The sequence below is a fragment of the Sapajus apella genome, unplaced genomic scaffold, assembly GCF_009761245.1.
Source record: "Sapajus apella isolate SASKATOON/1434 unplaced genomic scaffold, GSC_monkey_1.0 scaffold27, whole genome shotgun sequence".
Lineage (NCBI taxonomy): Eukaryota > Metazoa > Chordata > Mammalia > Primates > Cebidae > Sapajus > Sapajus apella.
The window spans coordinates 573,408-597,895 of record NW_022436967.1 but is presented as its reverse complement, the minus strand read 5'-3'; the positions used below and the strand labels follow the sequence as shown (position 1 = coordinate 597,895).

At 43.8% G+C, this 24,488-nt stretch overlaps 1 long non-coding RNA gene across 1 annotated transcript; it reads left to right on the top strand.

Moving 5' to 3' along the window:
- The first annotated feature begins 10,338 nt into the window (after nucleotides 1-10,338).
- On the top strand, nucleotides 10,339-19,169 carry LOC116560798. Its single transcript, XR_004273140.1, has 2 exons — nucleotides 10,339-10,692; nucleotides 18,565-19,169. It is a non-coding gene; the product is annotated as an uncharacterized LOC116560798 (long non-coding RNA).
- Nucleotides 19,170-24,488: the final 5,319 nt, after the last annotated feature.

The window sequence follows — 24,488 nt, the reverse complement described above, 5'->3', positions numbered from 1 at the left end:
AATGTAATCCCCAGTGTTGGAGGTGGGGCACAGGGGGAGGTGTTTTGGTCACGGAAGCAGATCCCTCATGAATGGCTTAGCACTCCCCCCGCCCGCCCTCACTGGTGACATATGAATTCTCAGTGAGTTCATACAAGATCTGGCTGTTTAAAAGAACATGACACCTGCCCCCACTCTCTTTCTCCTGCTCTCGCCGTGCAAGATGCCTGCTCTACCTTCACCTCCCATCATGACTGTAAGCTTCCTGAGGCCTCACTGGAAGAAGCTAAGCAGATGCAGGTGCCATGCTTCTATAGCCTGAAGAACCATGAGACAATTAAACCTCTTTTTTTTTTTTTTTTAATAAATTACCCAGTCTTGGGTATTTCTTTATAGCAACACAAAAATGGACTAAGACATTACCTAAGAGACCAAGGAACCTCTAGGAGTAAATGACCCAAAAGAGGGCTGACAGACAAGTGGCCAGAGAGGAAGAGCATGGTCTCTCTCACCTGGATGTTTCTTCTAAGCCCTATAAACATTTATTCCTGGGGGGAGAGAAATAGACCTCAAATTAAAACAGAGGAATTGTTTTTATTTTTTTAAATGTGTTTAGCTTTCGTAGCATAAAGTGATGCTGCTTGGTACCTGGCCAGTAGGGAACAACATTATCCTTATTCCCCCACCTAAAACAACACAGCTAAGTACACTAATAGCTTGGAGAACTCAGGGAAGCTCTGAGGATCAAGGGCTCTGGTACATCAATTAGATGAGACAGAAGTGGTAACGTCTGGTGGATGTAGGAATGCCTAGGAAAAGCAGTAGCAGGTCGTGTGGTGGCCGGCAGATACCACGTGGTAGTAGGTGAGGCCCTAGTCCACGGACATGCCTAAGTCATGTCATGGAGACGCTCAGAAATTAACGAGGGTGAAAGGGAGTAAGTTTGTAAGGAGCTAGGGTATTTTGTAGCAGGTAAAAGCAAGAAAGAAAGTGCAAATTGCCTTTAAAAATAATGGTTTCCTGGGCCTAAGTGAATAACGAGGGCTACCAAAGTCACAAAGACAGGATTTGTAGAAAACTGAGATTTTAAAAAGAGTCCCTAATTGAGTGCAATAAATTTCCATTTGGCTTCAGCTAAGTCTGAAAGGTTATAATTTAATGTTAGCATCAGGTCAGTCCATTTCCTCTGGTAACCCATGTTAAAATGCACACGCCTGTCTCTTTGAACACTTGTAAACTGTCATCTTCATTCAGGCAATGGAATTGGGTGTTAGGAAATCCTACAGGGAGACATGTACTTCATCCACCTCAGTTTCACCCACCAATGTCACTTCAATGAAGAAGCGTGATCATAGAACTTCTTTAGCTGATTTCATTTAAAAAAACAAAATTCCCAGAGGAGAGGGCACTTGCACATCAAGAGATGTTCAACAAACCAAATAGCTGCCAAGTTCAATGCTAAAATCCTATCGTTCCATTGAGCCCCGCTGACTCTTAATTGTGGTTTGTAACAAAATCCCAGGCTGCTTGCAATGAATCCACTATCCAAGGTGGAAGGTTTATGACAACTTTATTTTCCTTGTCAAAAACTACATGAGAAAATTGAAGTAGGAAAGGGTAACAAAGGGCAGAAATCCTGAGGCTAAATTACAGGTTTATATACCCATGAAATATTATTAGCCTAGTCAAATTCCTACCGAGCTTCTGCATTCTGTCCATTTAGATTTCTCTGTGGCTTCAGTGGGACACTCTGCTCTATGCTTGGCTGCCTCGTGAAGAGTTGTTATTTAATAGTTGATGCATTCCATCCAGCTGTGGCAACAATTCCCCACAGAGATTTTACATTATTTTAATTTTTCAAAGCTTTGCAAAAATTCTTTAGTATAACAGAATTAATACACAGAGATGGGATGTTTTATCAAGGTTGTTTTTAATAGAGCTAACAACAACGGGTGGTGACTAATGTGGACCTCCAAGTTCAATCACTTGAGAGCTTCAGTCTTATAAAGCACCTGACGTAGTACTGAATCACGATAGACCTCCAACAAATATCACTTCCCTTTTTATTCAAGTTGACCACATGTGTGGGTGTGTATTCAATTATACAAAAAAAAATTAAATCAAGTCCTTAATTATATCTGAGACTTTACATTTTCAGCCCAAATGTCAAATCTATAACAAAATCCTTTTGCTTTGCTGCTGTATGAATAAAGCACCCCACTGAATTCACTGTGTCTTGGCTCCTGGGCAGGGTTGTCAGCACATGGCCACCAGTCAGTGATGTAGAGAACAGAAAAGGGGCTGCAATTCTGCAAAGAAGAAGAACCTCGTTGCTTCAAGTCTGATTTGAAGCCTGGGCATCTGGGAGCTTAACTGACAAAGCAGAAGATTGAGGCAGGCTACAGAGCTTGGAGGAGCACTTCTGCTTGCTGCCACATGAATTCTGACCTTGAGTTTAAAAACAGGCAGAGATACACCAGAAGTAGCAGGCAAACCACAATCTCTGCCTGGGAGCAGCCGCAGGCTCCCTCACCCTTCGGCTTCTGGTAGAATTTGGCCAACAGGGAGGCCTGGTAGAAGACTGAAGGGAGAGAGAAGAATGAAAGCAAGGGATCCGCCACCCACCGCCTCCTGCAGCCTTTTCTAGCTATTTGCAAACCTCTACCTAAGGTTACAGGCCCTGTCAAGACAGCCTACCCTAAGTAACTTTCTCCAGCCAGGCTCCAGGACCACTCCTTCCCCTGATCTCCTAAGCCTTGGGGAGGGCAATTACCCCCAGTCTCCTCGCCTTCATTTGAAGTTTTCCTACACTCCAGCCACAACTTTGTGACTTGCCTCTTTATTAAACCAGCCTCAAATTATCCTTTTAAAAAGTCAGAAAAGAGATGCTTCCTTCATTAGAAAATTCATACTGTGCATATAAGTCTAATGAAGACTCCTCAGCTACTTACATGCATGCAAAGACAGATACTATGAAGATCTTTGGACACCAGAGTCCAACTCCATCATTTGTTCTCTCAACCAATATTCATTTTTTGGTTGACTTCCCTGTGCTGACTGCAGACACTGTTCTAGGCACCGTGAGTGCAGTGAGGTCACTGGCAGCCCTGCCTCTCCTGCTGTGTAGGTGAAGTCAGTTGGCTTGCCATCCATCTGCTCTCCATCCCCCGTTCTCTGTGCTTCATGTCTGGACTTGACTGCACCCCAGGCTCCACACTAGTGCCTCCGCCTGCCTTCTCTGCAGTCTCTCCTCCACACTGCCACAGTACGGTCTTTAATGCTCAGATATGACTGCTGCACAGCTCGATAGAAAGGCTGTTTCTCAGCTCCTGAGCACATGACATGGTCCATGCCTACCTTTTGGTCCTATGCTCCCCGCATACCAAACCTTGGTGTTCCTCCAAGCTGCCAGTCTTTCATGCCTCTGTGATTCTCACATCCTGTCCTGGCTGCTTGGAAAGCTCTCTCCCCATTATCCTCCTGGAAAATTCCTAACTCAAGTAAGTCTACCAAGCCTGCAGGAGGACTAGAGGGCGGAATTCAATGCTCCCTTCCCGGGTGGTCCCGTCGCAGCCCGCACACACCTCTGCTATGTCACTGGTAACAGCATGCTGCGAAGCTGGGTCACCTATCACGCTTGCCTTGTGGGCAGGGCCCTTGTCGTCTTAATTATGAAGCAGAACACTCCTCTAAAAGCTGCCCGTGGTTATTTCTCCATTCTACGTTGTGCAACAAAATTTATCTTTGGGGGAAAATTGGTTTTTTAGATTTGGAAAAACAATGTGGTGTGCTTTGTAATCAAAGAAAGTGCCCAACGTTTGATACGAAAAGAGAGACTTAAACAATGAGAAGCCAAATGGTGTTAAAATTAAGCCCTTGGCGGCCTGGTATACCTCTAAGGATACATCATTTGCCTTCCCTGCTCTTCCCTAGTGAGGAGCCTAAGGCTAGGGACAGGGAAAACATGGATGGATAGGAGTGGGCCCCACCAGCAAGATAGCCAATGGCCAGGGCTAAGAGAGATGCCTTTGGAGCAGTGATAGCAAATACCTCACTGAGCTTTGCTTTTCTGTTATCCATTCCTCACCATAAGTTCTAAGATATCACTGTGATCTGCTCGCCCCCACCCCATAGTAGTAGCCTTAGGCAATGAAGGAAGAAAATCTGTTTATGCTTCAGGGTAAATTAGAGCACCAACAGCCTGAGCAGCAGGAGGGAGTGAAGAAAAGCAGTGATGACAGGAGCCCAAGCCAGAGCAGTGGCAGAGAAAGAGGTGACATCAGCAGGCAGGTGCCTTGTCACATAATCCTTAAAAGGAGTGACTGAATTTCCTGCAGTCCACAGGACAGAGAGTTATTCTGGGAGGCTGAAAACTTTCCATGTAATTAAATCATATTTGATTTTAGCAATCAGCCTGGTTCTAGGCACATTGAACATGCCCTAAAAATATCTGATAAGTGAATGAACGAATGAGTAATGAATAAAGGACTGGAAGCTTCCCTTCAAGGTGGTCTCCAGTATTTGTTCTTCGTGACAATCACATCATGTTTCTCTTTCCTTTTGTTACTTTGTTCTTACAAAGCCTAAAGGAACTGGAAAAGAGGCCAAAAGCAAAGAGAACAGGACTCTGTAGTGCCAAGTCCAGGGTAATGACCCTGGCAAGAATGGAGATCATGACTGGCTAATTAGTACAAGATACCTGCGAGCCTGCCTGGGTTCCACATGCTTGTTACTCTCAGCCCTAGCACCCAGCCAGTTGCATCTCTGAGGCTGCAGCACTTGGGGCAGATCATCATTCCTGAAGGACAGCATCCAGTTTGCTTGTTTTTCCCTTTCCTAGAGCACTAAACTGATTCTGAGAGACCAAAGGTCTAATTTCTTCTAGCCAGTGGCACAGCGAAACAGAAAGAAACTCTGTAGAAAGGGTCAACAGACCAACAGCACATCAGGGGAACACTGTGTGTTCTTTGGGGTCAGGGAGAAGGAAAGCAGACCTGTAAGAGTTTCCAGGCCAGAGGTTCTTAGGAGCCTGGGGTCAGTCATTCTACATTTCGGAGTGTTTATTCAGAATGAAACTCTCAGCCCTCAGAGACTTTGTTGATTCTTGCAAAGAGATCCAAGAGACATCCGTGTTTCCAACTTTGACCTCCACATGATTTCCTTCCTGTTTGGTGCATTTCTTGTCTTTGGAAGGCACTGGATTTTGTCCTTGGAAGGACAAAATTTTGCCCTTCTTCATGGTGGCTAGGGAGGTCAGGTCACAGGAAATCCTCCACACACACAGCAAAGCCCAAGTTCATTTCATGCTCAAAAAGAAGCCCCCTGACTTTGCTGCAATGTGCCAGGGGGCTCAGTGAGGGACGCACACTTGCACAGGCACATATGACTGAATTACCAGGGAACAGGCCCGCAGGCATGCAAATGGAAGCAAGCAGCAGAGCTCCTCCACCAAGGGGAATTCTCAACTTGCTGTTTACTATTTTAAGCACTTCTGCAAAAGAATGTGAGAGGCGGCGAAGGTCAGGATTGTGAGCTGTCCATTACCGTTCCTGGCTCAAAGTCTTGACAAGACATGGGAAAATTACAGAATTAATTTTGATGAAACAGACGTAGATCAAAAGGGAAATGGCAAAGAAGCATGGTTTGACAATATGTTTAAATATATTGTTCATCGACTGTCAATACAGAGGGCTGCAAAAAGAGGATCAGAGCACAAAAGAGGCACTGAGGTCAATGCATTCAAATACTTCAATCATGTGAGACAGTAATGTTAAGACAGAGGTAAACATTATTAGCAAAAGGATCGTTGTTGGTTAAAAGAGTCTACATTTGGGATTTGTTTCTGTTGTTCCTATGGCACGTTTTCTCCAGCAACATAAAGCATGGAACTTCACTTTCCAATATATTTAGAACTGTTCATCAGCAGGTTTCCAAAAATATAAACCCAAAATAGATCTCAAGTTAGAATTTTCCTAGGCATCAAAAAAAATTCTCAAAAACAACAGACTTGCATCTATTTGACAGTATAGGCAAAATCTTGAGTGGAAAATAAAGCTTATGTATCCACAACAAACATAAATTCATTTAAAAGTCCAGAGTGGTGAATAGTCCTAAGGTATTGTGGAGATGGGAGAAAGGTAGCAAGGAAGGAAGAGAAGGAGGGAGGGAGGGATAGAAGGAAGGAGGAGGGAGAGAGGAAAATGTCAGGTCTCCAAGTTCAAGCCTGGCCATTATAGCCCTGGTAACCTGCACATACACCTCCTAATGGTCTCCAGGAGCCAGAAAGTCTGAAGTAACCAGATGGCCATGAAGAGAAGTGAAACAACTGGTTCCTGCCTCAACTGATTGCTCTCCCCCTACAACATTCCACCATTGTTCCTGCTCAGCCTTGTGAAATTTCCCCCCAGACATTAGGTTTCTCAAGAGCCCCAACCCTGTAACCGCACCCTTCCCTCTGCTTGCAACCAATAACCCCCACCCTTATGACCATGTCTGTTTGTAATAGAAACTCCTCCCCTTGTGACCACGCACCCTATGATGCCCTCCCCTTCCCTAAAATAGATAACTACCTTTAACTGACCATTTGCCCCAACCTATATAAGCAGTCCCCATTCCTATGCCCCTCACCTAACTCCTTTCTCAGATTTGGCCCACTTGCACCCAAGCACTAAATGAAATGGCCTTGTTGCCCACACCAAGCCTACTTAGTGGTCTCTTTAGGCAAACAATGCACCTAACAGGAGGGAGGGAGGGAGGAAAAAGTAAAAGAGGAAGAGAGGGAGGAAGAGATGAAGGAAGGGTGGGAAGGAAAAACATGAGTTTTAGAAGTCTTCAGACTGGGCTCCGTACATGCTCTGCAGCGACTACCAGCAAGTTCACTCCCCTCAAGCCCCAGAGTTCTCTCTATGATAACGGAGACTATGATATTCTATGAGAGATAAAGGTTTAAACCTAACGCGTAGCAGTCACTCAGGAGATGTGAGATTCTTCCTATCTTACTTCAGAATGGCTTTGGATAAGCAACACTGGATTCTCTTTATGAGGTCCTGAACTTTAATTTGTGGAGGCAGAGCAGTCACAAGCAAGAACACAGAAGTGAACTAATAAGTAAAAAATGAGGCAAAAGGAAAGCAATCCTGGAAAATGAAAATTCTCTGTCACCAAAAAAAAAATGTAATAAACATTAAGTTCTGTTTGCTCACAGCAGGCAGAGTAAATGCAAATACCTCGACAGCCTGCCAAGGAGGCCCTTGCAACAATGATGAATTGCTGCAGGAAGCATCTGTCCCTTCCCCGCCCAGGACAACATCTTAATAACCAGTGTGTTCATGATTTCAGTAAAGGTTTAGACTCAGGACACTCACTTGGTCATCTGACTTTGGTTTAGGGCCAGGACTCCCCATATTCAGAAATATAAGACTAAGCCCTTTTGCAGTGTCAAAAATGTCATGGTACCTCTTCTCCCCCACATGATATGAGCTGTCCTTCAGTGTCTATTCATTGAGAAAATTCATAATCACAAAAAGACTGAATTTGTATTATATGTAACCTCAGAGTGTCTACATATATTAGAAAAATTACCATGACATTTGTCTCTAAGATATTATTTCTCCTACCGATAGAGGACGCTTCGTGCAAATACAGCTTTCCAGATCCATTACAACAATATTGCAGACACTCTCCCTCCTGGAGGGACAAAGCCCACAGAGGGAAAACCCCTAGGCTGGGAAATGGTTCTCTTGCTTTTTTATATAAATCTCAAAACTTCAAGATGAGTAATGATTTGGTCAATTTTGAAGCAAAGGTTTAAAAATAGGAAAATAGAGAGAACATCCACATACTGAGAATAAATTTATTCCTGATGTTATTAATAAACCAAATATGTTTTTTTGTAAGGCCAATGTGTAGATTGATTCTAAGGAGAACAGACGTTCCGTCATCTCTACTCTGAAGCAATAGAAAACAATGAAGAAGAACTACTGGTTTGTTTGTTTTCTTTTCTTTTGCTGTGTTTTGTTTTTTGACAGAACAAGTTTCCAGGTAAAAAGAACCACTGGTTTTATGAAGAATTATCGATACAGTGACATAGCTATGTCTCAGAGTCTCTCAAGCAATAATGCTGAGTAATTTTTCTTGTTAATTTTATCTGTTTACAAAAAAATGGAACTCTGAATTGTTGGGTAAAATTTACATTTGTAAAATTTACATATGAGGCAGCAACTCATAAACTAGTCCAATGAAAAGTCTTTAAAATCTAGTGGCTAAAATGAAGGATAAAAGTCCAGACATTCATAAAATCATTCTACAGGATATGCTAAGAGTCTCGTCCGGGGGGCGGGGCGGGGGGAAACAAGCAGCTGATTAAAGACACTTTTTACTGCCTGAATCTCTTGAAAAATGACCAAAAAAAAGATCCGCAGAACATCTCCAGTCATTGAAGGATCCTTCCTCCCCAAAACATGAGACAAAAATGTAATTTTTACAAGACTACCCCCAAAGACCAGGTCCGTGGTTTCAAAGCCAGTGGTGTATAGCCCCGCAAGTGAAAGAAAGGGGAACGCATCCCTTCCGTCCTGTTGGAACAGACGTGAGCATCTGCCTTCCACGTCTGGTTATGGTATCTGTCAACAAACACAGCAGCAGAGAAGGCCCTGCAAAATTATCCATCAGGGACCTGTTTACATTTGTACTGTCAATTCTAATAGGTTTTTTATTGAATTAAATTCTTCTGCCCTCATTAGAATCATGATTGCCTGTCAGTGAGTATGACAGGTCTGAATTCCCACAAGGATGTTAGACGCTCCATCTTGTATATTGCCCAGGAGGGATCAAGGACAAGGCTCGGTTGGAAATTCTACATGTCAATCCTTGAAATTACAGCACACATGCTTCTCTGCAAATAAGTAATTGTGCTTAACAGTAAAGCAAGCCAGGGAATTCCTAAGGTTCTTCCAACGTGCAGGTGTATACAACTTGGCAGGTCCTGACAACCACGTTGACCTGCAGCCACCCACCCTCAGCACGTAAACGTAGCATTTGCCTGTTTCTCAAGGCCTCTTGGGAGTGGGTGAAGGCTATGGAGTCTTATAAACATGGACAGCAATTTCACCTGAGATGGGGTTTCAGATGAGGCTTATTTCTAAGAATACACTTGACAGTATAGAGAAAACTTGAGCATTATGGGGGACAGACCACTCTCTGCTAGATAATGGGAGAGAAGACTCCAAGGGATGGCCATGTTTAGCGACCTCTTCCTCTGCCAAGCACGTTTTCTATCGTATTTCATTTAATAATCACGACTCAGTGAGGGATAACACTTACACCTGTTTCATAAATGGAAGAAAGCAAAGCTTGGAGAGTAATGTTGCAACATCACACAGTGAGTGGCTGGGCAGGACCGAGACCTCCATCTGTGATACCTCCCCTCTTCCGCCTTCTCTGGTGTCCTGAGCAGGAGGCTGGCCCTCCAGAGGCACTGAATGTGGCAGGAATAGAAAGGGCCTTTGGAAGCTCAGCAATGGCCCCAGCTTGGAGGAAAGATGGAACCTACATACCATATTCCAAAGTAAAGAGATTTCTGAACACAAATATGCTCCCCATCTGGGCTATCCCTAAAATGAATGAGCAACTTGTAAAATTGGAGTCTGTTCTTTCTTCCATAATTAAATGGAGAAAAAGGGGGACTTTACTATTCAATAACTTAATGTGAGAGAAAAATAAACTTTTTTATTCTTTATCCTTAACTTCCAACCAATACAGAAATTATTTCATAAAACTCTCTTTTTGGGAATTTTTTTTTTTAACTAGTATCAAATTGCTGCATTCTCTAAGCCTAAAAATTTTCACATTTTACAGTTTTGCTCCATTTCCCAAAATTTCCCAGCCTGGGTTTCTTTCAGAGATGCTGTCGTCCACTGAGAATATGCCTAGGGTCTAGAGCTCAGACAACGATGTTCTTAATAAGCACCCCCCGCCGGGGATTTTGAAGCCCACCAAAGGCAGAGTCCCTAAAACAGAAAGCAAGTTAACGTTCTGCAGTTGGATATCAACCAGTCATGTGCTTTTTTTTTTTTTTTTTGAGATGGAGTTCCTCTCTTGTCACCCAGACTGGAGTGCAGTGCCACAATCTCAGCTCACTGCAACCTCTGCCTCTTGAGTTCAAGTGATTCTCCTGCCTCAGCCTCCTGAGTAGCTGGGCCTACAGGTGTGTGCCACTACGCCTGGCTAATTTTTGTATTTCTAGTAGAGACGGGGTTTCACCATGTTGGCCAGGATGGTCTCGAACTGCTGACAGGTGAACCACCACCTCGGCCTCCCAAAGTACTGGAATTACAAGCGTGAGCCACTGCGCCTGGCCTCATGTGCTCTTTATTTGCAGAGGAAATGGAGAGGGACCGCATTTGCATGAGATGTTACAGGAGACCCACCTCCACATTGCTGTTCAAATTCTTCTCCAAGGGATTTGAAATCAACTACATTGGGATGTCTGAAAACACTTCCTCCTATTAAAGGCAAATGATTAACCTAGAAAAAGCAGCACATAAGGGGAGGCTTGGCTTGCTCACTTGCTCACTTGTTTGCATGAAATCAGAACTTAACGTCCAGGCAGGGAAGGAGTTTCGCCTGGTGACCTGCTGCTGTCCGGTTGTTTGCTGAAATGACTTGATTTTCAGTCACGTCTCTTGAATGAGATAAAGCAGAAGAACGAACTAGGTAAATTCTCTTTTTCTGCCTCTAGATCCTTCTTTTCTCCTGTGACGTCTCCTTCTCATTCCTGTTCTCTTATTCTTCATTCTCTTGACCCAACTTTCCTGGACAACCTGTCTGCACTGTCTCTAGATACTTCCTTTCTGTTTTCATATTTTTCCCTTTCCTTGCAGACTTGAGGATGCCTTCTGTGCTAACTTCACTCCTTCCCTGACACTCACAGGCTCACGGTTTGGTACCCAAGCTGTTTTCTGTTCCCTGGCAGCTAGCCTCGAATTCCATTCTGCCACAGGATTTAGCTCTAAGTCAGGCAGTAAATGGGCTCTTTACAAATCTAGCTTAATTTAAAGAACTCTCTTCATGAGCTGCATTTCTAGGGACATTTTTCAAGGGTGTTAGCAATGAGGCTATATGCACTGGCTTGTAAAACAGCAGATTGGCTGCTGTTTCTGTCACTCTGAAAGACCAACATTAAGGCTCAAATTAACTAGTGAGTATAAACCACAGGAACCAAGAGAATGATTTCACAGACTTGTTTTTTTTTTCCACTCTATTTGTATAATTTTAGCAACTAGGGCATGAATGCGCAGGACCCAGCGTCCGTGTGGTGGAAACAGTCCGTGTGGAGAATGATGAGATGATCAGCCTGGAGGCAGGGTGAGGCTGGAGGATGAGGGAGATTGGAAGTCATTGATTATGACTCCAGCGCTCGATCTGAATGGCTAAGATTTGTGGATGCTCAGGCATTGTCTTTCATGCTTAGTGTGACACTTCATGCTTTGATCCCTTTCTTGTATCTAGCTGGAACCACGGATATTTGGTTCATGAGGCCATTTCTTCAAAAACTCATTTTGACAGATAAACTATCAATTGGTCTTATATATGCATTAAATCGCTGAACAACTTTGAAAATCTATGGTGAACAGAGCCTGTGCCTGCCAGGTCCACGGGTCATGAAACTAAAACATCTGGTGACGGTCCACCCCACTAATTTGCTTTATTTTGAGAGAATACAGTTCTCACTGGGATTAAGATCTCTGACCACCTGCGTGTTGGGGGTGCGTGGGACAAGGAATAGGCAAACTTTTCTTCTCGTGTCCCTTCGCAGATGCTAATGAGGAGTGACTTGGCCAAGATGCAGTAGCAGAGGGGCGTGGTGAGAAACAAGGGGCCCTTAGTGGGATATAATGAAAAGGCCACGTTAATATCAGAGGGTCTAGGATGACAGAGAGCCCTGCTGCGTGACAGTGCAACAGTCAACCCCCCGAAACAAACACACAAACAAACAAAAATCACACCTCTGTTGGGCATCACGGGCACAATCCAGTCTTTCACTGCCCAGTATAGTTTCCACTGGCCATAGGTCATTTCAACTTCAAATTCGTTTAAATTAAAATTTCATTTTCTTCATTGCACTGGCCACATTTCTAGTGCTAATAGCCACATTTGGTCACTGCCTGCCACACTGGACAGGGCAGCTATGGGACATCTGTCATCACAGAACGTTCTAGTGGACTGCACTGCTCCTGCATGTTCTGGTCTAATGACATGCTCTGACCTGTAGCTTCCTTGGGTAGCCATTCTTGAGCCAAAAGAAAGCCTTAAAAAGTCATGTGCAAAGGAGAAAGCTTCCATTACACACAGAACGGAGCAGCCTACCAGGGATAGGAGAGACACAGATAATCTAGCGGCTTCCAAAATAAGCACCGGGAACTCTTCACAAACACAGCCCAAGAGGATACGGAGATGGGGTCATCTCCTTCCAAAACAGACTGCTCCTCTCCCTCCGCCGGAGGGTTCAGCTGAGAGCAGCAAGTTGAGGAGCAATTCCTCATGTGAATTAAATGGAAAGGAAGGGCTATCCTGGCACTCAAGGATTTGAAAGCCAGTAGCACCAACATGATTAAATAATTGAACTGTCTCACCTTGCCCAGTCAAGCTGGATTCCAAGGAGGGTAATTAATCTTCATGTGCCTGTTATTCCCTGCCCTGCTCCTGTTCAAAGTCAAGTTTCTCAACCTGACTGTTTCTTGCAAGAGAAGAAGAGGGAGGAGGAAGCAAAATAGGAGGTCTTCCTCATAGAAGAGCATTAATACAGAGCAATCTTCAAGTCTAGTCTTAATGAAACACCTCAAAAAAGGCAGCATGAATGCTATAATTGTATGCAATGTTACCTGCAAATTTCAGAGAAACAAAAATATTTGGGGTTTACAGTTGTTCTTAAAGATTAGATTTGGACAGGGCACAGTGGCTCACGCCTGTATTCCCAGCACTTTGGGAGGCTGAGGTGGGTGAATCACAAGGTCGGGAGTTTGAGACCAGCCTGGCCAATATGGTGAAACCCTGTCTCTACTAAAAATACAAAAATTAGCCGGGGTTGGTGGCAGGCACCTGTAGTCCCAACTACTCAGAAGGCAAAAATGAGGCAGGAGAATCAGCTGAACCTGAGAGGCAGAGGTTGCAGTGAGCCCAGGTGGCCCCACTGTACTCCAGCCTGGGCGACATAGAATCCATCTAAAAAATAAAAATAAAAAAAAAAAGACTAGATTTTAGGACTTTTCTTCAAGAAACTCTCAGACATTGTACTTCCACAAGCCCAGAAATAAAAGAGACAATGACTGAGACAGGAAAGGAAGCTAAGTAAATGCACCAGCCTTGCCTCTGTTCCCAAGTTAATCATTGCTTAAATGCAAAGCTAAGGTAGGGGAAGGGGGAGCTGGTCATAATGTGTGTTTAAATTCATTCATTCACTCAACAAACATTTAGTGAGCACCTGCCATGCCAGGTACGGTTCTAGGAGCTTGATGTATCATCTGTGAACAAACAGACATGATCCCCGTACTGGTGGAAATTACATTCTTAACACTCGTGATTGGATTTTTCATTCAACCACACTTTAACCATTAATCATATGAGTCAATTTCAAAGATACAAAATTTTAGCATCTATTTATTTTATATCACTTTCTGTAAATGATGGCCTGACTCCTATAAAAGTGTATTTGTGAGGGTGCATTAAAAATAACTATAATCGCCCAGTATGGTGGCTCACGCCTGTAATCCCAAGCACTTTGAGGGGCCGAGGCAGGCAGATCGCTTGAGGTCAGGAGTTTGAGACCAGCCTTGCCAACATGGCGAAACTCTGTCTCTACTAAAAATACAAACATTAGCTGGGCACGGTGGCATGCGTCTATAGTCCCAACTACTCGGGAAGGTGAGGGAGGAGATCACTTGAACCCAGGAGGCAGAGGCTGCAGTGAGCAGAGATCACACTACTGCACTCCAGCCTGGCGACAGAATGAGACCCTGTCAAAAAGAAAAAAAGGAAAAGAACTACAACCCCCAGGAACTTCCCAGAACCATGCACGTTGTAAACTTGATTTTATACCAGGGAGAAACCCTTCCAGCCAAGCTCTATGCACATCCACCCTCTCCACAAAATGACCAGCCAATAACCAGGCACAGCCAGTTGCCGGACCTGCCGCTTCCCTGAAAGAAGTAGATATGGGACAGTAGTTGTTTGACAGAAAGACAAGGACAAGTGAGATGAGATGAGAGAGGCAAACAAAAAGTAAGAAAAATGAAAAACAATATCACTGATCATCCGCCACCCCTAAGTATATATTAATGGACCGATAAAGTATGCCCTGGAGAGTCTTAATACTACAATATTAAAACCTGTGTACCAAGAAAATAATGTGCCTGACTTAGCAGGCACATTATAACAAAGAGAGTTTGGGTTCTGTGTTGTTGGTTTTCTGGTTCTTGCTAATGTTCTGGTTTTTAGCTTTGCTCACTTAGAAGTTCTTTTCCTTTAAAGGGCTGCGTGCCAGAGACTGTTTTCCAAACAAAGTGCAATGCTGCCCCCTAGTGGTCGAATAATGTGAGCGCACTTGTAGAAATCGAGCATCTCTCCTAGCGGAGCTTCCTTCCCTTCAGTTCTGCCTAGATTTTGCTTTGCTATCTTTTCATCCTCCAGAGTACAAATATTTCTTCCTTAAAGATTCTCAGCACAGAGATATTTTCTGGATCACCTGTTTCACACACTAATCAACATAGCATTTTATCCTAAAATATGAACCGTGTGCTGATTACAAAACAAGCCGTGGTGGTAAGTTAATTTTGCTTATAAAAATTAAGTGATCTCCCTGGAGGAAGCCCAGAAATCAAGCCTATTTCATATAACCTTTAGAATCCTGATTGGAATTCTCACTGGAAAGACATTTACTGAGAACTCAAGCTCAAGGAAATCAACACCTGGATCTAACAGACATTCCACTCCCAGACAAATGTATTTGATTTCAGATCATCCTTCAATCTTTGTACTGGGAATAAACCTAAGACCAAAAGCTCTGAAAATAACGATGCAGGTGATACACTGCACTATCAGAAGCCTCCTTCCTGGACTGCATGAAAACACAACTGCTGGCTTAGAGAAAATTGTATCAAATGAGAACACATGGGGAGGGGTTGGCCAGCGAGCTAATCAGGACATAATTAGCTAAGAAGTCTGGGCATATATCTAGTTTTCCTCAGACCATGATCCCTACCACCTGCATCAGGGTAACTTGGGAGTTTGTTAAAAATTGAATTTAGAGACCCTACCCAAATCTATCGGATTCAAAGCTCTGCGGATAGGACCCAGAATTCTGCATTTTCCAGGCTCCTTGGGTAATTTTGTGCACACTGAACTTTGAGAACCATCGAGTAACAATAAAATTGTAAATTTCCATTGAGATTTCCTATTCAGAACTTCTGAAATGTTATAAAGCTACAAAAAAAAACATGTCAATGAATGCTTTTCCTTAATTTTCTCCAAAATTAAAAGGATATTCCCGATCATGAAAGGTCCTCCCCAGCCAACAATGATCACAGCCAATTAAAATCATGAGTATCACTCATAACTGCTGATAATTTCTAATTTTACTTGTTACCCCAAAGCCATGCCTTTGAAAGCCCCATCAGCAAGTAGCATGAAATGATTCATTAAGCAGAAGTATGTACTAAATCAGAGGATAAGACAGCCTTAAGATGACTACACAGCTTTCTGCCCCTACAAGAGCAACCTGACTGAAACAAGCAAAAGAGAGAAAGAAAAAAAAAGAAGCAAACAAAAAGAAATGCCAGCACCTAACATTTCCCTGTCTTTCACCCTTTCTAAACTGCATGGCTCTTCTCCGTGCTGCCTCCCGCTCCCCTTCCTCTGCTGGGCCATGGTTCCTGCCTCTCCCTGTCATCATTTTATAGCCACTTGCAATCGGATCCCGTTCCAGGCCGTGGTGAGAATGGAATGCACTCTGGTCTTGCCAAGCCCAGGCGGAGGTGCCAGCACAGTCAGCTGCCTCCACTCAGGCTACAGCCTTTGAGCAGGTGCCAGTACCAACAGGTTGCATTTCATCGCTCCCCTTTATTGCCTGAATGTGCCACAGGAGGAGAGGGCGCGGGATGGAGAAAGGCTTGTGTTTCTGCCTAAAGAAATCAGCATGCGGCTTAAAGAGGGTCTGCCTGCTCTGCTTGGTCCACCCAGCATCCCTCAGTCACCAGCAGAAAGAGCAAGAGAAGCAGATCTTGAATGTTTCACAAGCCACGCACGGGCAGGGCAGCGCCTCCGCTCCACCAGCCAGGCTCTCCCGAGACTGGGTCTTGAAATCTCCCTCCCTCCTACACCACAGGGGAATCAGGCTACAGTGGAAATCTAGAAATGCCCCAATGGTCAAGCTGATGACCAACAGCAATCGCTGCAGAGGAAGATCTGAAAGCACAAATGACATCAGGAAAAAGAGGGAGGGATACCTGGACCGTGTCAGGTCTGTTTGTTCTGGGAGAGAGATCGAACATTACAAAGCATCCTTTAACTTAATATGGAATTTCAATACATCTCTGAAAGTGGGCTGTAAGTCAACACAGCCCACTGACAGCAAAAAGGAGGCCTAGGCAAGAATGTACCTCTGAGATTGGCTGTTGGTGTTTATGTGTGGCTGCAAAGAGAAGCAAATTGCAAACGTAATAAAATAGTTTAGAAGAGAAGGATATTTTAACGAATTACAATAAATATATATTAATCCAAGTGTGCTCCCAAGGCAGGATTTAAATTTTCCTAGATGAGCTCGTACCTTAGTCAATTCTCCTCCGCTTGTACCTGGCCCATGTCACACCTTAAAATCCATACCGCTTTCTATCTCTCCTTAATTGCTCCATGTGGGTAACTTGCATTTAAAACCAGTCCTCTTTGCCACTTGACCTTTAAAAGAAGATTAGAAAGTAAATTTTTCATCCTAACAAAGCTACCATGCTTCCATACACGTGAAGTAAATCACAAACAGTACAGCTGAACAGGAATTCAATTAATGTTTTTGCCATTTTCAAGCCTGTATGGAACTGAAAACAACTGTTTCAAGGAAAAAATAAAAAGCATCCAAAAGAGTACTGGTAATGCTTATTCATAAAGACCGATCTTCTAGTCTACTCTTGTTATTCCTGTGGTAGAGAGAACCATGGCCTCCCTCAAGATGTCTACATCCTAACCCCTGGAGCCTGTGAATATGTTGCCTTACATGGCATCAGGACTTTGCAAGTGTGATGAAGCTAAGGACCTTGAGATAAGGATATTACCCTGGATTATATATGTGAGTTTAATAGTAATCACAAGGGTCATTCTAAAATGAAGGCAGGAGACTCAATCAGAGAAGGAGTGGCCATGACTGGAACAGAAGTAGGAACAGTGCTATTGCTGGCTTTCAAGATAGAAGCAGCCTCCCTTGAGGGATCTGGACAGCCACTAGAAGGTGGGAGTGGCAAAGAAACAGATTCCCCTCCAGAGCCCCAGAAGGAACAGCCCTGTTGACAGCTTGATTTTAGCAAGTTAAGTTCCACTGTGGACTTTGGATCTCCAAAACAATAAGACAATAAATTTATGTTGTTTTAAACCACTCTGTTTGTTACAGCAGCAAGAGAAAACTAATCCAGTCTTCAAATCCTTTCTGAAAAAAAAGTATGACTGTCATTTTTCTTTTTCAAAAACTAACAATACAACAGTAGCCAGAGACTCCACGTTAGTGATAGTGTTGGGTGTCATTAGAATCTGACACATGCTTTATAGCTATGGGTGCCAACCACTAGTGAAATAACTGAGACTACTGAACATTTTATTTTTTAAAGGAAAGATTATTAAGGATTCATCACAGAGTACATTGGAATGATAAAATGTGCTCATGTTGACTGGCTTGGCAACCACTTTAATTGTTTATGATTTCTTCTGAAACTCATGATTTCGTAAATAGTAGGCAATTGACACAGAAATGGGTTTTTTAATGAGACAGAAAATCCACTAAAATGGACTTCCTCATCTACATATCTACCAGATGAACCAGAACTCATTTTGTTGCTAAAAAATGGAAGAGAGAAGTGTATCCTAGTGACAGAAGACCATGAGAAGAGTGAAGGTGTGAGGAAGGGATCACAGAACACAAACCTCCCTCCCACAGACAGAAGAAGACAATGTTCAGGCCTTCACCAAGGGGAAAAACAAGCGTGTCTGACTCACCTTAGGAAACCCTGCCTTTGAACTGAACTTAGAAATATTGACTTTATCTGGGCTAGCTCAGGAAAAATGAGCTGAGATACAATATCCCAGATTGAAGGGATATTGGATACCTTTCTCTTTTCTAATCAAGACTCTGGAGAGTCTACTAATACATGTTTATTCCAATATTTGAAAGTAGAAAATATTCTAAGTGTTTTTGAAGGAACATTTTGGTCTTTTCCAAACCCCACTAAAATACCCAAATCCAAGAAGCTTCAAGCTTTTAGTATTTAAAGTTTCACTTCTAAAAGAGTTTGGTTTTGTTTTTCTATTCCATTTTGTTTTCCTGCTTTTTAGATTAACTGCATCTTGAGAGCTGGCCAGGAGTAAGAAGGGTGTTTGGAAGGAAGAGAAGGTGGGAAATGAAGAGGCGGCAAGAGATTCACTCAGGCAATCAGGCAAACAAATCATCCATCTTCCTGGCTCAGGTCAGGAATACTCAAAAAGCCCTGTGTCCTGCACAGCAGCCCTGAGCAGGTTCAGTGCAGCAGATGCTCTCTGGCTGAGTTAGAGAAACAGATAAAACTCTCATTTCTCTCTGAGCAGTAAGTACAGAAGATGAGGCTGTGACAGTTTCATTAGGAATAATAGAGAGAAATTGTGTACAATCATCTCTGATGGGTTGCCAGTTTTCTGACAATGGGCTCAGCAATTAGTTTGTCAATTTTTAACCAAATGCAAAAATAATAATAACCCCCTGCACGAGCTTTTGATCTGCCCTGCCACCTTTCACCTGATGCCCCCAAGACCCCGAAGTACCCCCACTTGGCCTTTCAACATTTGCCACACCCACTTTTGACCAAGGAATTCAACCACCTCCTACAAGGGCTCTCAGAAGATCCAGTGGAAAAATCCTGGCTATTCACCCTTTCCTCTCCTGGTCTCCCAAACCTTCCAAAAAATACTTTTTCTTTATCTAATCTATCATTGATGGGCATTTAGGTTGGTTCCAAGTTTTTGCTATTGTGAACAGTGCCGCAATAAACATATGTGTGCCTGTGTCTTTATAATTGAATGTGTTATAATCCTTTGGGTATATACCCAGTAATGGGATTGCTGGGTCAAATGGTATGGGGTCTAGGGGAGGGATAGCAGGGGGTGGGGGAATTGGGAAAGGCTAACATTAGGAGAAATACCTAATGTAGATGACAGGGGGATGGATGCAGCAAACCACCATGGCATGTGCATACCTATGTAACAAACCTGCATGTTCTGCACATCTACCCCAGAACTTAAAGTATAGTCTTTAAAAAAAAATACTTTTTCTGTTGTCCTTTGGTGATAGCCTGGTCTAAATCAGAGACAGGTTTTTGAAAATATGTGATGTCTGACCTGCTTTTTATAATGAATTGGCCGTAACTGCCAAACAAAAAAAAATATCCATTTTGCTCTCCAGTCCTCTGAGTGTAACATACGAGGTGCAGCCCTGTCTGCCTCTGCTGGGGAAGTGACAAGCCCAGACAGGATTCCTGGGGCGCATGCTCACTGAGCCTGGAAGGTATGGGGAGGACGTAGCCAGAGGAGAAGGAGGGTGCCATCCAAATGTCCCCTAAAGCAAACCACCTGGCAGTTACCGCACTGAACTGGCAACAGGAGCCTACGTGGAAGGCCTGGCTGATTCTACCCATGAAATTTCTAGCAAATGCCATCAATGCCTTTGCACTCCTTTTCTCTCCTGAGAGAACATAATGCCAAGCCCTATTACTGTCTCTCTTCAGAGCACTTTGGAGAAAAACATTCCATGAATTCAAAGCCCAGCCGCCACGTTATTAATATTTCCACTGCGACGGCCGCATTCTTGCTAAGCCTTGAGATGATTTACAGGCATCCTCTTCACCTCGCCACAATGGTGTTCAGCAGGCCAAGGACACATGACAAACCAGCAAACTGCAGAGCAAATCCCTCCCCCTCCTGAGGTTTGCATGCGAACCTGCCCCTTTAAAGAAAAGAGGCAGGGGCATAAAGAGAGAGCAGGAAAGTCTGCAGCAACAATCCCTGTTGCTACCACATTCTCCTTTCTCACACAGCCCTTCCCGGAATTCTGTCCTCAGGCAAGTGTCCCTGGGATAAAAGGAACTACAGAGAGCTGGTTTTACCCTGCGCCAGGAGCTGTGACAGTGCCACACAGACATTATCACAGTCTCCGGGAACCTTCCCTGACCACCCTGTGAAAACGCCTGCCTCTGTTATTATGTTTGCATCCCTCATGGCCCAGGTTAGTTTTCCTTACAGGCTTATAAACTTATTTGTCTCTCTCTCCTGTTAGCTCCTAGAAGCCTCAAAGGTCTGATTGGTTCCATGCCTACCACAGTGCACAGCACCTGACAACCAATGTCTATCCAATTAATGTGCTAATTCATTAACCATAATCCTCATGACAACAGTGGAAACCAGGTATGATTATCCCTACTTTACAGATGAGAACCCTGAGTCCAAGAGAACTGCAATGATGTTTCCAAGGCCACGGAGCTTCATAACTGTGGAAGGCAGGAAAGGATCCCAAAACAATGCGCGTGCCCCTTCGTCCCTGGCCAACATCACGCGTCAATGATGTGATGTTCCTCCTTGCACCCACCAACCACATCCCTCCCACTTTATTCACAGATGCTCAAGGTACACTTCCTCCTTGAAGTTTTGCCCATTATTTTCTCCACAATTGCTGGCCTTTTCTGTGGGCTCTCATATTTACTTACATAATAGCTTGCATGCCGGCTATTTGTCTACCTTAGTTATGTAATGATTAGAAAAGAAAGGAACCTGGAGGGAGGGAGGTCAGGAACAGAAGATGCAGGTAAATAGATTTCAGACCAGGAGGAGGTATTTGTGCCATGCAGTTTTGAAGCCATATAAAGAACGCTGATGGAGGCTGGGCACCGTGGCTCACATCTGTAATCCCAACACTTTGGGAGGCCAAGGCGAGCGGATCACTTGAGGTCAGGAGTTCGAGACCAGCCTGAACAATATAGTGACACCCCATTTCTACTAAAAATGCAAAGATTAGCTGGGCGTGGTGGCGCACGCCTGTAGTCCCAGCTACTCGGGAGGCTGAGGCAGAAGAATCGCTTGAACCCTGCAACGAGCTGAGATTGCACCACTGCACTCCAGCCTGGGCGACAGAGCGAGACTCTGTCTCAAAAAAAAGAAAAAGAAAGAAAGCTTATGGAAACAAAACAGGGAGGCCCAGGGAATGTGTCCTGCCTACTGGGAGGAGAAGCCAAGATGTGTGAGACCACAGGCCAGGGTTCTGCTTGGTTCTGCAGCGTTCAGCATGGAGCCGTCACGAGTGCCCTACAATGCCGCAACGCTCAGTACCAAGCAGGAAGATAGAGCGAAATGCCTGGCTGAAGGACAGCTTTTTCCCCTATTCTGCCCTAAGCCATGGCACCTGGCTAACTTTCCCCCATTTTCCTATTGGGAGCATCCCAATCCCTCAGTACTTCAAATCTACAAATAGTGAGGGGGCAGAAAAGGCAACAGACTACAAGGTCAAGAAACCCTGTTCATTGTTTAATGCATACTCGAAATGTTTACAGCGAGGTTTTGCCCTATAACCTGCTCTGTGTTTGCCCATAAACCCCTGCTGACTGCCTGCCTGTTCGCACTTAAGCAGAGGGCTTCTAATGTGTCCAGACACAGACAAAATGAGTTCTTCACCTCCCTGGCTTCTGCATCTTAAGATAGCATGATTGCTGCTTCAAATCTCTTTACTCCACCCTATTTGAGGTGCTCAGCGATCTTAAGAGTGAGCAGAGAAAGTAAGACTTAAGATGCAAAGTGGAAAACAGCTCTCTGGCTATTCAAGGCTATCATAATAGTGTATCAAGATTTCAGAAGCATGCAATTGAGTCCAATCATGGAATAAAGCAAATCCAGAATCATTTATGGGTTGAATGCCCCCATCACAGACTTAAGAGGGATAGCTCCATCCCTTGGCCCACGGTATGTAGGACAAAAGAGAGATGAATAAAGAATCACCTATTTACTAGTTCTTTATTCCATTTCAGCCAGGAGCAGAGGCCGACATCCACAAGGACCCTTTCAGCAAGGGATTATATATCACACCATAGAAATACATAAAAGACAAATTATCCCTGAGATCATCATGCCTCCATTGACCTGCTCAAGGTTTAAAGGCAGCTGCAATTAGGTGCCACGGTCACAGATCTGCTGGTAGCTTAGCATGCCTGCATTCACTTTAATCCTTCAGAAATGGAGCCGGGATGAATTTAGTAGGCATGTCCTTCGTCTAAGTTTGAATTCCGTGGGTCTGAATCAGAATTGCGAGAGTTTAGTAATTTGCTTTTGTTAACGAGATCTTTCTCAGTTTCTGCAGTGTTTACAATATGAGATCTAATTTGGGCTTAAAATGCTCATGAAAATTAACTGCATTACTTTTAAAAATGCAATTGGGAAGAGATGGAGAGGGAAAACGATGTGACATGCCACAAACTTACCACGTTTGCACATTTACTGGAGAGTTCTCCCAGCTGCTGGCGCGGACCGCCCCGCACACGCTAATGCTCCAGCCCCTCAGTCAAGCCTGACTCTCAGGCACAGGGACGGATTAAGAAATCTATTTCACTGCTTTTGCAATAAGAGAAATTGAAAATCTATTTGGAATAAGAGCTTCAAAGTTTTATTTATTTTAACGTTTAACAAATGTACACGACCCCTGATGCAAAGCTTCTGGAGCACAGTGGAACTGGCCAGAATGCCGGTGATTATCAGGCCTTTTTAAATAATAAGCTTTCACCTGCTGAGTGCATCCGCATGGCAGGCATGATTCTGAGCACTCTACTTACACCATCTCCCAACTGCCTGAGGAGGAGGTTAAAGCACAGAGCAGGGAGCAGCCACACAGTTACTCATCAGCAGCTCTGGAACCGGCCCCCGATACCTCCCTCATCCCCACTCTGATGGGCTGCGTGTTCTAAACTGCTTTTGGGCAAATAAAATAAAATAAAATTAGAAAAGGCCCATTTGATTATGGCAGCCACATCCTCTAAATATAAACAATACTTAAAATACATTTAATATATATGTATTTAATAAAAGCCAGGGAGGTGATTTTCAAGCCCAGAATGCAAAAGTTGGATCAGTTCAAACAGACCCAAGATGCATGGGTACAGACTTTTAAAGGGGGGAAGAAACAGCTTCTTCAAGTGAATTAATGCAGGACAGAAAACCAAATACTGCGTGCACTCATTTATAAGTATGATGTAAACACTGGATACACACAAAGGCATAAAGATGGGGACAGGGGCTGTGGCAGGAGAGAGGCAGGGAGCGGCCAGGGCTGAAAAGCTACTTGTTGGCTACTATGCTCACCACCTAGGTGACAGAATCATTCATGCTGCAGCCTCAGGGTCACACAATATGCCCAGGTAACAAACCTGCACATGTACCCTCTGAATCTAAAACAAAAGTCGAAATTCTTTTCAAAGAAACCGGCTTATCCAGAGCACAGGAATGTTAGTGTGTTGCTTTCAGAGAAAGATCAGCTGGCTGTCTCCAAAAGAGACACGTCCTTTGAGCCACAGAACTCATTTCTCCATTACACCAAGAGAGAGCCCAGGTCCATCTCAGAGGTAGAAAAGGAATAACAGTGAGGTCTATGCCCAGAATCCCAAAGTATTAATTTCCCATGAAAATTAGATGTGCCATGTGAACCATAATGGAAGATTATCCACCTTATTTTCTTCATTAGGCTGACCTATGGGAGAAGTCAGAAGTGGAGTTTGTGAACATGAAATCAGAATACATGTTCTTACTTATATCCAGGTTAATGGCATGTCATGGTGAGAGCTTGTCAATGAATCTACTCTTGCAATAGGGATGGCCTTGTCAATCAGAATCTGATCTCTCAGCTCCCCTCACTTATCCAATTCCTCTATATTTCTATACACAGATACACACACACACAGACAGACACACATGCCTATAAGCTCTATAAAGAAAGGGACCATGTCTGTTTTGCTCACCAGTTTTCCCAGTGCTTGGCACAATCAGTGAATGAATGAATTAAATGGAATGAATGAATGAATTCTTAACACTTCAAGGCAGCTCTAGCAGAGTAAGAGTGCCCCAGAATAGATCCCCAGCTCTGAGATAGCTCTAAAAATAATTTCACCTCCAGAGACAACCCCCCCAACCAAACCTGGGTTAGGAGCTCCAGCAAGATGCTTACGTCTCACTGTACTTTGGCACAGCACTGAATGAAC